Consider the following 16,189-nt stretch of genomic DNA (forward strand, 5'->3'; position numbering starts at 1 on the left):
TCTCTTGCAATACTTGTTCTTTCTTGTTTTCTCTTGCAAACAATCATCTTCCACACAATACGGTTAATCCTTTGTTACTGGCAAGCCGGTGAGATTGACAACCTCAGCTTTGTTTCGTTGGGGGCAAAGTACTTTGGTTGTGTTGTGCGGGTTCCACGTTGGCGCCGGAATCTGCGGTGTTGCACCGCCACTACATCCCGCCGCCATCAACCTTCAACGTGCTTCTTGGCTCCTCCTGGTTCGATAAACCTTGGTTTCTTTATGAGGGAAAACTTGCTGCTGTGCGCATCATACCTTCCTCTTGGGGTTGCCCAACGAACGTGTGAGATACACGCCATCAACCCAACATGCTTTTATCTTATGGGAGAGACACCTCTAGTGAACTGTGGACCCCGGTCCATTCTTTAATACTGAAATACAAATCTGCTGCAATACTTGTTTTTACTATTTTCTCTGCAAACAATCATCTTCCACACAATACGGTTAATCCTTTGTTACAGCAAGCCGGTGAGATTGACAACCTCAATGTTTCGTTGGGGCAAAGTACTTTGGTTGTGTTGTGCAGGTTCCACGTTGGCGCCGGAATCTGCGGTGTTGCGCCGCACTACATCCCGCCGCCATCAACCTTCAACGTGCTTCTTGGCTCCTCCTGGTTCGATAAACCTTGGTTTCTTTCTGAGGGAAAACTTGCTGCTGTGCGCATCATACCTTCCTCTTGGGGTTGCCCAACGAACGTGTGAAATACACGCCATCAGCGCGGTCGCGCTACCACTCGGCGAGCCACTTCTCGAAGGCTCCGCCGCTCATCGGCTTGAGCGGCGGGTCTTGCCGGTACCACCGCCCACCCGCGGCATACTCCCGGAGCGAATCCGGCACGTACAGCGCGCCGGCGTACCGGCACGCCGCACGGTGGCTCCCGGCGGCGGATCTCTTGCACTTGAGCCGCCACGCCTCCTCCACGGTGTCCGGCGAGCGGGATCGCTTCGATCCGCTCGCCGGCGAGGCAGTACTGCGGCGGCGGGAGTCCATGCCGGTGTTGGGGTGGAATGCGGCGCGGGGGAGCGTGTAATTTCTCGCCGGAGAAGGATGGAGGAGGCGGCGGCGCACGGTGGAGCTAGGGTTGCGAGTGAGGGGTTAACCCCTCACTCGCACCTGCGCCCAGTATAAGTAGGGGGCGACGGGGCCGATTTCCTGGGCCCCGTATTCCGCTGAAACGGGCCGGCCCGAATACGGGGCCTGCTAGACGGCCCAAATCACGCCTGCCCCGTATCCCGCCGAAATTTTACGGGTGGACGGGTTATACGGGACCTGTTAGACATGCTCTAAGTAGTGGAGAAGCAGCCGAGCAGACCAGCCGCGAAGACCTAGCGATTCCCAGCTCAGTACGGCGTTTCCGACGCTGTCTTCGCCCGTGCCTTTCCCAGTCCCCAACTCGTCACCGGCTGGCCGCCTTACCCCGATCTGCCGCGCCCCGACGGAGCGGGAAGCTAAGCTATGTGATGGCATTTGTGTATGGCGATTGGAGTCCGGCGCGAGTTTCACATCTTGAGGTGCTTGAATACTATTTTTATCCCTACATCTGAAATTCTGAATGTATCTCAGTATCATAGAGCTCAGAACTATATCCACCGTGCTGATTTCTGCAGTTAACGGGCTTTGGACCCATCCCCAATTGTAAGTTCTGAATTTCTGAAGTATGCTCCACCTGCTCAGGAAACACTTAACTTGATTTTTCTTGAATCGGTTCATAATCGCAAGTGGATTCACAAGCATCATATCACATATGTCAGCAATTATTTATTTATTTATGATATTGCAAATTTAGTTCATCAACTGAACTTGATTCTGTGGCATACATCCTGGAATATGAAGATAACAGTGGGTCACTCGATTCATAATTGTGTTTAACTGTCAAGGGCTATCCAATGATGGGGGAGTATCTGATTACTTATATGTTGCTTTTCTGAATTGACGTTGTTGTTTGCAGCTTGCCTGCTGGATGGGAAGGTCATGAGTGGCATCAGCGGTTTAGGCTCTAAAATGCTCTTAATGCATCAGCGGTTTGACCATGTTCTAGCTACCTCTACGTATTGTCCTTTGTACTTCCTATTTCTTGCATGCAATCTTCGTTGAGATGTCTATTGCCGGTTGTTCAGTTAATTGCTGTCTGTTTGCCTTCTTTTGTTGCTGAGATTATATACTCCTTCACTTATTTTGACTGTTGCTTTTTGTCATCATCCAATGCAAGAGACATCGGCGTAGTTCTGCGAGGGGCAATAGCAAGCCTTCCATGCTCGTCCGTAGCCGTAGGTGTCAACACCAGCGAGCAGCTCACGGCCCTTAGGCGCACTACCTCCATAAGCACATTATCTGATTATCAGAGCACTTGCTTTCCTGGCGTGTGGCTACTCAGTTCTGAGCCAACCAGATCTTTACGAATCGAGTGTTTGATCTACCGAACCTCAGGTACTTCCTATTCTCTTTCGCAAAAATTCAGATGTACAGCTTGAACGTAAGTTTTAGAGTTATACTAAGACTGTACTAGAATTTCATCATTACGTGGGATCAAGAAATGTTCCAGGATTATTCTGTTAATTTGACAAAGGATTCTCCCTCTCCCCAGTTTGCAGCTTCTCATCTAAATCTGCAAAGCTGAAAATCCCATGAGCCGTGTGCTTGTTACTGTTCCTTTTTAATAAAAAAAGGTGCCTCTTACTCTGCTTCACTACTTTGTACGCCTTTTGTTTTGTTTTGTTTGCCAATGCAGTTATTGATGATTCTGGTATACAATCATGTCAAGTTTGATCATAGATCATGCATGGCTTGCCGATGTTGCGAATGATGCATCTTGAAATCATTGGAATTTCTCCTATCTCTGCAGTTGTTGCTGATTGTTCATACTCCACCAGCTTCGTGGTCACCGTTAAGAAAGCCTTCAGATTTTCTTGGGGGGTTGCATTGACTCTATTTATCATCTCTCATATATCAATTATTAGAAACTTATCTCTAATGGGTCGATTTTCTATTGTGAAAAGATACAGTAAAAAAGTTTCTTTACAAAAGTATATATGTTGTTACATGGTTCTATTTGCAACAAGTACTCTCTCAAGAGGTAGCGGCGTGCGCAATATTGTTGAGTAAGTACCGGCCCCCATGTTTAGTCTCACTGAAATTCTGCGGGAAATAGGTCATCAATCGTCATTCATTAAGCGGTGGATCACAATGGTTCTTTTGTTCATGCATTATTTGCTGCAAAATTGGATCAAGTCCGCTACTTATTCCATTTGTTGGGTTGGTTCATGTTTACTTTACCGAGTATTCTGTTAAGAAGTCTTCTCTGAATTTTAAATTCCCAGTTGAAATATATCTTACAAAATAGCATCTTACGTCTCATCAGGATTATATATACAATACAAATTGCAACTTTTCAAATCTTATCTAATGTTTCTATCAAATGTTTATATTTTTCATTAGTCTTTATACATGGACTGACACTGTAACACACGCCTTCAGGTTCTTGCATCTGGAGAGCTTGTATAAACCCCTCAATGCCTTAGCAGCTGATTATGCTATCAGCACATCGACAGCCATGGGACCCTAAAGTACTAGAATTAAGGATGTCACCGGATGTAGATAAATAAGTCAAGGAATGCAGGATTAAATAAGACTTTGTAGATAAGAAATTGTAGCGGAAAGAATAGTGAGGGAAGGCGCATGACATACTTCACTATACATCCCACCCATGCTGCATTTTTCTTTCAAGTTATCAAACGCTCTACCATTTCAAATTTCTTTAACATTTCCAACTATTTGTCCTTAGGACGGACGGACGGGCGCGGCAAAGCGCGCATTCATGGTCTAGTTGACAAGAATCACCATGTCTCTTGAGAATGGCATGGTCCCTTTCCATCCAAGCAGTTATTTTTTCTGCAAACTTCTCACACACTAGCCATGTTGATATCTGGGCAAAAAACCGATGACCGAAGACCGAAACCGAAATGACCGAGACCGAAATGACTGATAAAAAAATTGGGTAGAAAATCTTATAGACCGAATTTAGTTTGATCAATTCGGTCATTTCTTCCAAGTAACCGAATAGACTCAACTGACCGAAATTTACGTGAGACCGTTCCAATGTTTAGAATTGTGTGATGTGTGTGAGATGTGGTATTCTTAAATGTTGATCAAACTTCTCTAGGATTGTTACATTTTTGTTTAGATTGTTCAACGTTTATTCCCGCCAATGGATGATAATATATGCAATGAAAAAATGTCCAAAATTCATCTAAAATATTGCCAACTTTGTACTAAATAATGTCTAATATTTGTATTGACAACATTGACCATGATGTTCGGTCATGACCGAACCCGAACCCGAATTGATGGGTACCCGAATTTGTCGGGTAGTGTTGACGTCAGAAACCCACTGGCGGGCAGCGACGGGCAACACAGTAGAGCCGGGAACAACTAGGGCTGCGGCTGGCCCCAGTCCCTCAGAGCGACGGCCCGCAAAGCCTCCTGGTCACACGACCGATGCTATCGCAAGGGCGTGCCACCTGACCTATACCTGGTCAGGAAGATGTTGGATGATGCCTCGCTTAGTTTCCTGCATGGCATACACGTAAACATTAAATACGAGCCTCGATCGGCTCTCAGGTTATCCTGTGAATCGGCTCAAAGAGCCGATCTACCCATGATTCGAACAAGGTGTCCGAATATATGGTGGTCCTGCTTGATCAAGATAAAGCGGATGAGATCTACGACGATTTAGGGTTTTCACCGCATAATCGGATCATCCTACTCACAATTGGGCCTCGCGCTCGCGCACGGTGATCGTAAGCCGATCCTAGACAGGGCCTAAAAACCAACACGAGGTTGATCCCCGGAACATCCTTTCTAGGGCTAGCAAACTTCACCCTACACGCCGCTGGATCCTCAAACCCTTTGTAAGGCCTAACTATTGCGGATATTAAACTAATCCTTGCAGAGCAAGGAGCAACCGTAACGGATCGGATCTACTAAACTATGATCAAGCGGGGTGCCGCCCCTACACCTAAGATAGGTGTAAGGGCGGCTAGATGTAATAGGGTTGCACTACGATAGCATATGATACGAAGAACAATGCTAACCCTAACACATCTAAGATAACTACGTTGCTCGCCATCAAAAAGGCTTCAGCACGAGCAACGCATGAACAACGTGGGCAGGCTTGTGCTGCCTAGATCGCAAGATGCGATCTAGGCAGCATGGTGCTTACCGGAGAAACCCTCGAGACGAAGGAGTTGGCGATGCGCTGAGATTTGTTTGTGTTGAACGTTCGTTGTTGTTTATTCCATAAACCCTAGATACATATTATAGTCCCGGGGACTTTCTAATTTAGGTGTGCACCTAACCGTGCACGGGTAAAACTCTAACTCCTAACCGACACGTAATCTAATATGGTACAGATACACGGGCAATTAGCCCAAACTTGGTACACAAGGCCGATTCACGTATTTCTTCTATACATATATCTTCAAGTCCATCTTGATCGCGGCCCACCTCTGACTCGGTCAAATTCTGGTGATAACACATGCCCCCTGGTTTTGGAAATGACATTTCCAAAATCATTACGCTTTCGTTCGTCGGGTTATGTCGTGGCGGAAGCGAGCCGCCGCGAGAATCTTCCATCATTACGCCTCGCCTCCTGGGCTTCTCTGTACGAATTGACAATTTCGGCACCATGTCCTCGAGAACCGTCATGGCATTGAATTTCCACTACACTCCCTTTATTTATCTGTGCCAAACGGTTCACCACTCCATCCCCTTGCTCTGCTCTGTTCACCAGCGCCAAAAACCCTCTTCCCATGCAACCATGTCTTCCTCTTCCTCCTCTGCCTCAGGCCTCTCCCTCCAACCGTCGCCAAAGAACAAGAAAGAGGACGACCTCCACCCCGGGGCGAACCCCATCTCCTCTGACAAGGAGAAGACAGAAGGAGAAGTAGAGAAGACCAAGGCCTCCCCCTCCGCCAGGCTCCCGTCAAAGAAGCGCTCCCGCATGTGGGCGGACAGCGAGAACGACGATGACGACGAGGAAAGAGAAGATGAAGAGGAGGAAGATGATTCCTCCTCCTCCGCTGGGTATCCTCCAACGAAGCGCTTCCGCAGCTGGGCGGATAGCGAGGATGATGATGATGACGAGGAGGCGGAGGAAGCCCGGCCGACGGCCGGGGCAGCAGCGGCGAGGACTTTTCCGGCGGTAGCAGCGCCGATGGCGACGCCGATGACGACGCTAGCGAGGAGTAGTTATGTAGGATCGGTAGTCCCTTGAGCAATCGGCTCTTCTTTTGTTCTTCTTTTGAGCGATCGGCTCTTCATTGTAAGAAATCCCAATATTAATGAAGAATTTCCCTTAACTTGATTTCGCCGATTTCTTTCATACTGATTTAGCCGATTTTTCCTCATCTGACTTTGTCGACTGTTGGCCTAATCCATGCTTAATGACTAATGGCAACGCATCAGTTTCTCACGATAATCTGCGAGACAGGCCAATTCAGTCATCCCCCCAAGCTAGCCAGCTCTGCCGATGACGATGGCACAGCCGATCTTAGTAGGTCGGCGACTTGATCTTGAGCAGGCGTTTTTAACAGAGCCCTGGAACTGTCTTGGATGCTCAAACTGATGACTCTGTAACAAAAAAACACCATTCTCCAGACCAGTTGCGACGTAGGGCTAGCCGATTCCAACCAAATCGGCTCCCCAGAGTAAGGAACTTTAGGGCGAGCTGCCCCCCGAGCCTTAATCAAGGCGAAATCAGCCAAATGCGCCGCCATTGGCCTCAAATCATGACGTAGCCAGCCGATTTTAACAACATCGGCCACCCAGAGCAGAGAACCTTCAGGGTGAGCCGCCCCCCGAGCTTCTTCAGTCTACTTCTTGCGCCTTGCTGGTCAGATCGGCTCCTTTCCTTTGGTGGATCTGATGCAATCCATCCTTACCCTGATCCGCACGTCCACGCTGCTCTTGGCATTGGCATTGGTCCATCGAGTCTCTCTTCGTGGCCCACTTCCTGCTCCATCGAATCACCTCTTGAGTTGATGGCCATGCATCCTTAACCTTAAGACGATGTCTGCTGCATCGGCTGTGCTTAATTTTTTTTTGAATCTTTGAATTTTTTACGGCCGGTTTGCTCATGTATCGGCCCCCATACTTCAACACCCATCATCGAAGGATGAGACGCTTCTACTGCATATCCTCGTGTTTTGTCCACCTAGGTGCCCCCTCGAGCCGATTCTGTCAAGAGAATTGATGGTATCGGCTCTGTAGGTATTCCCTGTTGGATCAAATGTTGAACCCAAGCAGAATGGAAGGTGAGGATAATTTTGGCCGATTGCTGGGATCGGCCTCCACGTTGCCTGTTCGATGAAGGTTTTGCAATGTTCCTCCACAAATTTTTGGGGCCGATCACAAGGATCAGCCTCGCCACGTTTGCTCATTGATTTGCTCCAGCTACATGGTTAGGCCAGTGGATAAAACCAGCCCAATCTCTGACTTTATCATGTTGGAGCGCTTGCTGTCGTCCACCTCGGGTGCATCGTGTAATCGTGGGGCCCTAAGCTTCGTTGGAAGGACGAGCACCATGTTTGTGCCAGCCGATGTTTCATCATCGGCTTTCCTTTGCTTGGGGCGCCACTCCATCTTCCGTGGACGACCCTCTTCATCCAGGGTTCGCTGAACTTTCGCGGCCAGATCATGTCGTGCCTTCCTTAGCGTATGCAAGTATAACCTTTCGGCTTCCTCCAGGCCGCGCAATCGCTGAACCCTGCGCTTTTGGGAACGGCCGAGTCCATCGGGGCACCACCTTGGCCGGTGGTACTGTCTTCTTCTTCTCCCTCGTCTTCGAATCCTCGAGATCTTCCAACCGAGGGGACTCAGCGCGTTTGCTTTGTGGCGGGAGAGGCCCTAGGCGCTTAAACACGGACACGTTGGTCTGTCTCCTTCGTCTTCGGTTGCATTACGGGCAATTGCCGATTGTGGGTAATCGGCTCATTCCCGAATCCCAGCGAGTGTACGAAGAAGGGACAGGTCCCGAGTGCCTGTTCTCGTCGTCTCGCTCCCCGACTTTTCCTTGGCGCGGCGCTCGTGCTCCTCCTCATCGCGATCGTGCGCGACGCTGTCTTCCGGCTTCTCCAGCCGAGACGATCTCTTTCATCATCATCGCTGGATCGTCGGCGTTGGTCATACCGACTCACATACTTGTTGAGGAGGTGATCGAGAGAGAGGTCGCTGATATCTTATGTTCTCCACTTCTCCCTGCGTGACGTAGCGCTTGCCGTCTTGGCGGAGCCGATCGCGTGGAGCGGCTTCCTCTGTATCTTTGCTATGAGAGCAGCTGCCCTCATCTCCGTCCTTTCCAGAGTGGTTCCCAAGCCCTATCATGTTGATATTGCACGAGAGATCTGGCTGGCACCCTTCATGGTAAGTATACTCCACCATGTTTACGGCGGGGAAGGGGTGTGTGTCGACCTTCATGGCGTACTGGTTGAAAATTAACCGTCCATTTTCTATCGCCATTTGGATCTGCTGCCGCCACACCCTGCGGTCGTTGGTGGTGTGGGTGAACGTGTTATGCCACTTGCGGTATGGCTTTCCGTTCAGCTCTTGCACCGTGGGGATCTTGTGGCCTTCGGGTACCTTTATATGCTTCTCCGTGAGTAAGAGATCAAAAATCTGCTCGGTTTTGGTCACGTCGAAGTCGAACCCTTTTGGAGGGCCTTGTGGCTTCACCCATTTGCAGGACACGGGGCCCGCCGCTCGAGTCCATTCAGCCACTTGCTACCTCTCGATCTCCCGCAGCACGTTCATCCTCGTCCGCCTCAACCGGGGTCACCGCACGCTTGAATTTGTCCTGGTAGACATCCGGGTGGCGCTCGTTCATATGCCGGCATGCCTCGCACCATGTGCGCCAATGAAGGGTAGTCCGCTTGGGAGGCCACGTCCTTAATCGATGATGAGAGACCCACCACCGCCAACTCGATCGCTTCTTTTTCACTTACATGAGCCGAAAAGCATCGGTTCCTAATGGTCCTGAAGCGCTGGATGTATTCGACACTTGTCTCCCCGCGCTCTGTCGTACTTGTGCTAGATCGGCAATGCCAACCTCGGAAGCCTCTGAGTGATACTGCTCATGGAACTGCTCTTCCAACTGCTTCCAAGTCCGGATGGAGTTCGGTGGCAGCGATGTGTACCACCCGAAAGCCGATCCTGTGAGGGACTGTGCGAAGAACCTCACACGCAGCTCGTCTGATGCTGGAGATCGTGCCCGAGCTGTGCCAAATATCGGCTCACATGCTCGATGGAGCTGGAACCATCTGATCCACTAAACTTTGTGAAGTCCGGGAGCCGATATTTGGGTGGTAGCGGGATCAGTTCGTAGTCATTGGTGTACGGCTTGGTGTAGCCGAACGTCTTCCTTTTCGGCATCATGCCGAACTGATCTTTCAGAATTGTACAAATCTGATCCGCGGTGATGGCTTACGGTGTCGAACCCTGAAGATTCGCCGGGGTGGCATACTTAACCAGCCATGCTTGCTTTTCCGGTTCTAAGCCAAGCTGCAGGAGCTGGGCTGCGGAGGTTTGTCGGAGTGGCGTACTTAGCTAGCCACGTTTGCTTCTCGAGATCGGCTCCCGACGTTCCTCCTGTTGTTCCGGAGGCCCTCGCTGTTGCAACCTCGGTTCGAGAGTGCCCGAGTATTGCGGTCCAGTACGTATGCGCACGCGTATCCGTGCGGGATCTCCTTGGGTGCCTCGGGTAGGAATTGGTAGTCACTAGGATCACCACCAATCTTGTAGACGACGTATGCCGATGAGTTCGGCACTTCCGGTGCTGCCCATGCGAACGGCGGCGGAGGATGGGGCTGAGTGGCATCTCTCCTTTGTAAGTCCCCGGAGCTGGTCCCGACGGAGAATACCGATGGCTCATGATTTCCTGGACCACGCGCAGAGCGACACGCTCCAAAGTGTTCACCGGGCTCTCGAGTGGCGGTGCGGCGAATGAGCCACCATGTAGTTGATCTCCTGACGCAGCGACCCGGTGCGTTCTTCCGATGGGGCGGAGAGGTCCACTCCATCGAGTGCGCCTTCGGTGTGGACCCCTTCCACCCGACGCCATGGGAGCGGGTTCGTGGAAAGAGCCGATGAGTTCGGCTTCGAGGATTGCCTTGATCTCGTCATACTTCTTCTTGAGCTCGTCGGCGGATCCTCGTACTTGACCGGAGTGCTTTCCGCCATCTCGGATGTAGATGGCGATGTGGTGGATGTCGAAGATTGTCCCACCGGACGTGCCAGAATGTGTTGACGTCAGAAACCCACCGGCGGGCAGCGACGGGCAACACAGTAGAGCCGGGAACAACTAGGGCTGCGGCTGGCCCCAGTCCCTCAGAGCGACGGCCCGCAAAGCCTCCTGGTCACACGACCGATGCTATCGCAAGGGCGTGCCACCTGACCTATACCTGGTCAGGAAGGTGTTGGATGATGCCTCGCTTAGTTTCCTGCATGGCATACACGTAAACATTAAATACGAGCCTCGATCGGCTCTCAGGTTATCCTGTGAATCGGCTCAAAGAGCCGATCCACCCATGATTTGAACAAGGTGTCCGAATATATGGTGGTCCTGCTTGATCAAGATAAAGCGGATGAGATCTACGACGATTTAGGGTTTTCACCGCATAATCGGATCATCCTACTCACGATTGGGCCTCGCGCTCGCGCACGGTGATCGTAAGCCGATCCTAGACAGGGCCTAAAAACCAACACGAGGTTGATCCCCGGAACATCCTTTCTAGGGCTAGCAAACTTCACCCTACACGCCGCTGGATCCTCCAACCCTTTGTAAGGCCTAACTATTGCGGATATTAAACTAATCCTTGCGAGCAAGGAGCAACCGTAACGGATCGGATCTACTAAACTATGATCAAGCGGGGTGCCGCCCCTACACCTAAGATAGGTGTAAGGGCGGCTAGATGTAATAGGGTTGCACTACGATAGCATATGATACGAAGAACAATGCTAACCCTAACACATCTAAGATAACTACGTTGCTCGCCATCAAAAAGGCTTCGGCACGAGCAACGCATGAACAACGTGGGCAGGCTTGTCTTGCCTAGATCGCAAGATGCGATCTAGGCAGCATGGTGCTTACCGGAGAAACCCTCGAGACGAAGAAGTTGGCGATGCGCCGAGATTTGTTTGTGTTGAACGTTCGTTGTTGTTTATTCCATAAACCCTAGATACATATTTATAGTCCCGGGGACTTTCTAATTTAGGTGTGCACCTAACCGTGCACGGGTAAAACTCTAACTCCTAACCAACACGTAATCTAATATGGTACAGATACACGGGCAATTAGCCCAAACTTGGTACACAAGGCCGATTCACGTATTTCTTCTATACATATATCTTCAAGTCCATCTTGATCGCGGCCCACCTCTGACTCGGTCAAATTCTGGTGATAACAGGTAGTAAAACGAGCAAGTATATTTCGGTCTTTATTTTTTATGACCGAATTTTAAATAGACCGAAATACAAAAACCGAATTGTCGGTCATGACCGAATGCCCACCCGTATATTGATATATTGCTAGCCTTTTTTCATCGACTAGCACGCTAGTATACTTCCTATGGAACTAAGCGGGAGGCAACTGAAAATTTCACTATATTGATTCTCCCTATTACGGGCTTTTCCCACAAAGTAAATTTCACTCTGGTGAAAACTTACTTAAGCCGAGAGATTTTCCCAAACTTACACAAAATAAACTTTATGTTTCTAGCATTAACCAAGTTGTCATCAAGCGAAAGAATGATATCATATCACAGATCCCCAAATTCTTTAGCTTGCATCATTAAAATAGAGAAAATACTAGTTGAATTCATCACATGGCTTTTCAAAATCAACTTTAAGAAGAATTCCTGACATTTTGTGATGATGAATCTCATGAATTATTTCATGGAGGAGCACAATCCCTTCCATAACATATCTAACCTTTATAAATGCAGTTTGAGTGTCTAAAATAACCTCATGAATCACCATCCCTAGTCTGTTTGATAAGAGCTTTCTTAGTATCGTAAAACTAAGATTCAACTAACAAATTGCCCTGAATCTCTGAATTATTTCAGCATCAAGCGCCTTGGGAGTTGGGAATGATAGTAGTAACTTAATTGTTCGGTCTCTCAGTATAAAATTTTGTCATATGGAAGGCATCCAATCTCTCTTTCGGTAAAATTGATAATATCCCATAAAACTTTATAAAATTTCATTGGCAAACCACGAGGGCTAGTTGCTTTAGTATGCTTCAGATAAAAAACAACTTCTTTAAGTTCTTCCATTTGAAAAGGTTTTGTCAGGAAAGCTCCATCTCCTTCACTTAGTTGTACACGTCATATCACATCCAATCTCAAACTAGACACTTTCGTTTGACCAAGTAGCTGTGGTCCCTCTCTATATAAAAACAGAAAATATATTTACAAGTTTCATTCGGACAGAGATTTGGTGCACATGGACACCAGTGTTCCTGTTCTATTTTCTAAAGAAATCATATTTTTGAGTTTTAAAAAATTCTAAAAATAAATACATATATAGTCAATGTTGTATTCCACAAAATTGTAAAATATCAACTTCAAATACTTTATATTCTAATCTACACAAAAATGACAAAAGTGTAGATTTGAGTAGCCATTTTCAAATCTCCCAAACATATCAGATTTTGTCATTTTTGTCCAGCACAAAATAAAACGAATTTCAGGTTAAGATTTTTGCACGCTTGTAAGATGTATCATTGGCAATACCAAAAATTATTTCCAGATTTTGTAGTAACTTGTACAAATACCTTTTATTTTTTTAAATGGCAGGAGCATTGGAGGTCGGGAGCCAAAAACACTTTCCGGTTTCAAAAAGAATTTTCAAAACAATTATGGATGTTTTCAATGATATATCCTATAAGAATGCAAATCGCGATACAATTTTTCTCTTATTAGTATGGGGTACACAAAAATCAAAATGTGATATTCTTTTGAGGTTTGGAAATATGCATTATTCGCTATAGTTAGATCCACAATTTCATCATTTTGTGTAGCTCAAAATATAAATATTTTAAATTGATAATTTTGCATGTTTGTGGGATGCATCACTGGCTGCATTCAGTTTTTCCATATTTTTTGAAAATTCAGAGATATAATTTTTCATTTTTAAATAACGGGATCAATGGAGCCTGTAAGCCAGAAATGCCCACTTGATGCAAACTCTGTGTAAACCCTAGTGTGAGGGCAATGCTTGTGCCTCGCCGCCGCCGCCGCTTCCCCTAAACCCCCCGCCGCCGCCCACTCTCCGCCATGCTTCTCCTCCCCCTATGCCCCCTCCCACCTCCCCTCTCCCCCTACCATTACGACGCCTCATCCCCAAGCAACCCGCCGCCGCCGCCGCTCGCCGCTGCCACTCCGATCCCTTCGTCTCTTCATCCTCCGACGACGAATCACCCCTCGCCGACGAGCTCTACCCAGCCGCCGGCGCGCCCACCCTCCTCTCCGTCGCGCGCTCGCTCGCTAATTCCCCCAGCCCCTCCGTCTCCTCCGTCCTCGGCTTCCTCCGCCGCCTGCCCACCGACGCCTCCCCGCACATCTTCCCGCACCTCATCGCCGCCCTCTCCCGCACGCCCCGGCCCCTCCTCGCCCTCCACCTCTTCCTCCGCCCGCCCACACCCGCCGCCACCACTCACCACTCCTTCAACTCCGCCCTCGCCCGCTTCCCCCTGCCCCCGCACCTGCTCCCGCCCTTCTTCTCCCACTCCCTCCGCCGCTTCCCCCGCCTCGCCCCCACGCTCCTCTCCTTCAACCTCCTCCTCAAGTGCGTCTGCTCCTCTCTGGCCCCAACAAACCACCGTCTCTACCTCCAAGTCGCATTGCGGGTCCTCCATCATAGCATCCCCAGGTGGAACCTCTCGCCCGATAAGTTCACCTACTCGACAGTCGTGTCTGCTCTCGCAGATGCAGGGCGGGTCGACGATGCCATGGCGCTGGTGCACGAGATGGTGGTGGACGGGGTGGTGGCCGCCGAGGCATTTAACCCCGTGCTGAGCGCGATGCTGCGCGCCGGGGATGTTACAGGAGCCGCCAAACTTTTCTCGTTTATGCAGCTCAAGGGCTGCGCGCCGTCGCCAGCCACATACAACGTGCTGCTGCATGGGCTGTTGGTCTGCGGCAAGGCCAGTGCGGCGATGGGGGTCATGAGGAGAATGGAGAGGGAGGACGTGACACCGGGTGTGAGGACCTATGGGGCAATTGTGGATGGACTGGTGAGGTGCGGAAGACTGGAGGATGCATGGAAGGTCACTGAGGAAATGGGGAGGAAGGGTCTTGCGCCTAATGAGTTTGTCTTCTCGCCTGTGATCACTGGGTTCTGCAAGTCAGGGGATGTCGACAGGGCGTCCAGGGTGTGGGACGCAATGGTGGAGGGTGGGGTAAGGCCGAATGTTGTTTTGTATTCGGCGATGATTGATGGCTTTGCCCGGTGTGGGAAGATGGCCGAGGCCGAACTGTTATTTGACGAGATGGCTGAGGCAAAATGTGTACCGAATATAGTGACTTACAGCTCCATGGTTCGGGGATATTTCCAAATTGGAGATTCATCGCAGGCTCTTTCTGTATGGGAGGAGATGTTAAGGGCTGGGTGCACACCGAATGCTGTTACTTATAGCATATTGATCAACGGATTGTGCAACGTAGGGAGATCGAAGGATGCTATGATGGTCTGGAAGCACATGCTTGGTCGTGGCTGCGCACCCGATACGATTGCTTACACTTCAATGATCAAGGGCTTGTGTGTTTCTGGGATGGTGGATGGTGGTCTTAGGCTGTTCTATGACATGCTCGCAAGGGGCGATGCTGATCCAGATGTTATCTGCTATAATGTGCTGCTTGATGGGTTGCTCCGGGCCAAGGACCTTCCTCGGGCAATGGACTTGCTCAACCAGATGCTTGACAAAGGCTGTGATCCAGACACAGTTACTTGCAACACCTTCTTGCGCGAGATTGAGGTTGGACAGGGTAAAGGGAGGGAGTTCCTAGAGGGTCTAGTAGTCAGATTATGCAATAGAAAAAGGAATAAGGCAGCTGGAGAGGTCGTGATGGTGATGCTGGCTAAGTATATTGTGCCAGAGGCTGCCATTTTGGATATGGTGCTGAGAGGTGTTTGCAGGCGCAAGAGGGTTTCGAGAGTGATTGACAAATGTTGGGATGAGATTTGGAAGTTCTAAGGATATATTTTTTTTATACGATTTCGCCATACCATAGGATCACACACTTGCTGGAGTTCTTCTAGACTACAACTGTTGTACGTTGTAATATTGTGGCACTAACTCATTCATTCATATCAAAGATTTTGACACAATAAGTGATACCCATTATTCATTATGCTTGTTTTTTTGAGCATTTTAATCCCGAATCTCCATATCTGCATGCCCATAAGCTCTGCATGAGAAAGATACACTTCTGGAGACCTTTATTAGTCTCATGTTTAATTTACATTATGTTGTCCTTGACCATAGTACAGTATTATGAACTAATGTCTATGACTACCTTAATATTTTGTTCTACACATGTAACCTACTCCTCTGATCCATAGTAAGTGTTGGTAATCTAGTACAACTTTGTACTAGAGTTGTACTAGATCACCGACACTTATTATGGATCGGGGGAGTAATAAAGATGAACTAGTTTTACGTTTACGTGTAACCATTATATAACGATATTCCTTTCACCATAGTAAAATCTGCAATCTCCTATAGATCTTCTACTACATACTTCTTAGGAAGGCAAGTAAATTATGTTACTTTCCTTTGGACATATCAATGGGATGGGGCGTGTGACCAATGGCAGAAATGGCAGCAAATATGTCTCCTTGGATATTTTTGCTGGAGAAGCATATTTGGTATTGCTGGATTTCTGGGTGCTTGAATTGCCAATATAATCCTTTTTTGAATGATATTGCCTCTTCTCCTTGAGAAGGTACGTTCTGTTTTTAACTGCATATGCTTACTATTTGAAGTGTGGATTTAATTGCGCTGCAACAATCTTGAGATTCTTTTTCTTTGGCAGAGTTCTCCATTATTTCTGGTGTTTCAAAGCAAATAGCTTCTTGACCATTCATCTTTGATATGCTG

At 48.6% G+C, this 16,189-nt stretch overlaps 1 pseudogene; it reads left to right on the forward strand.

The window, feature by feature from the left end:
* Positions 1–15,414, forward strand: part of LOC124659103 — a 31,376-nt pseudogene extending 15,962 nt beyond the window's left edge.
* The last annotated feature ends 775 nt before the right edge of the window (positions 15,415–16,189 follow it).

The sequence above is a fragment of the Lolium rigidum genome, chromosome 1, assembly GCF_022539505.1.
Source record: "Lolium rigidum isolate FL_2022 chromosome 1, APGP_CSIRO_Lrig_0.1, whole genome shotgun sequence".
In the NCBI taxonomy this organism is placed as follows: domain Eukaryota; kingdom Viridiplantae; phylum Streptophyta; class Magnoliopsida; order Poales; family Poaceae; genus Lolium; species Lolium rigidum.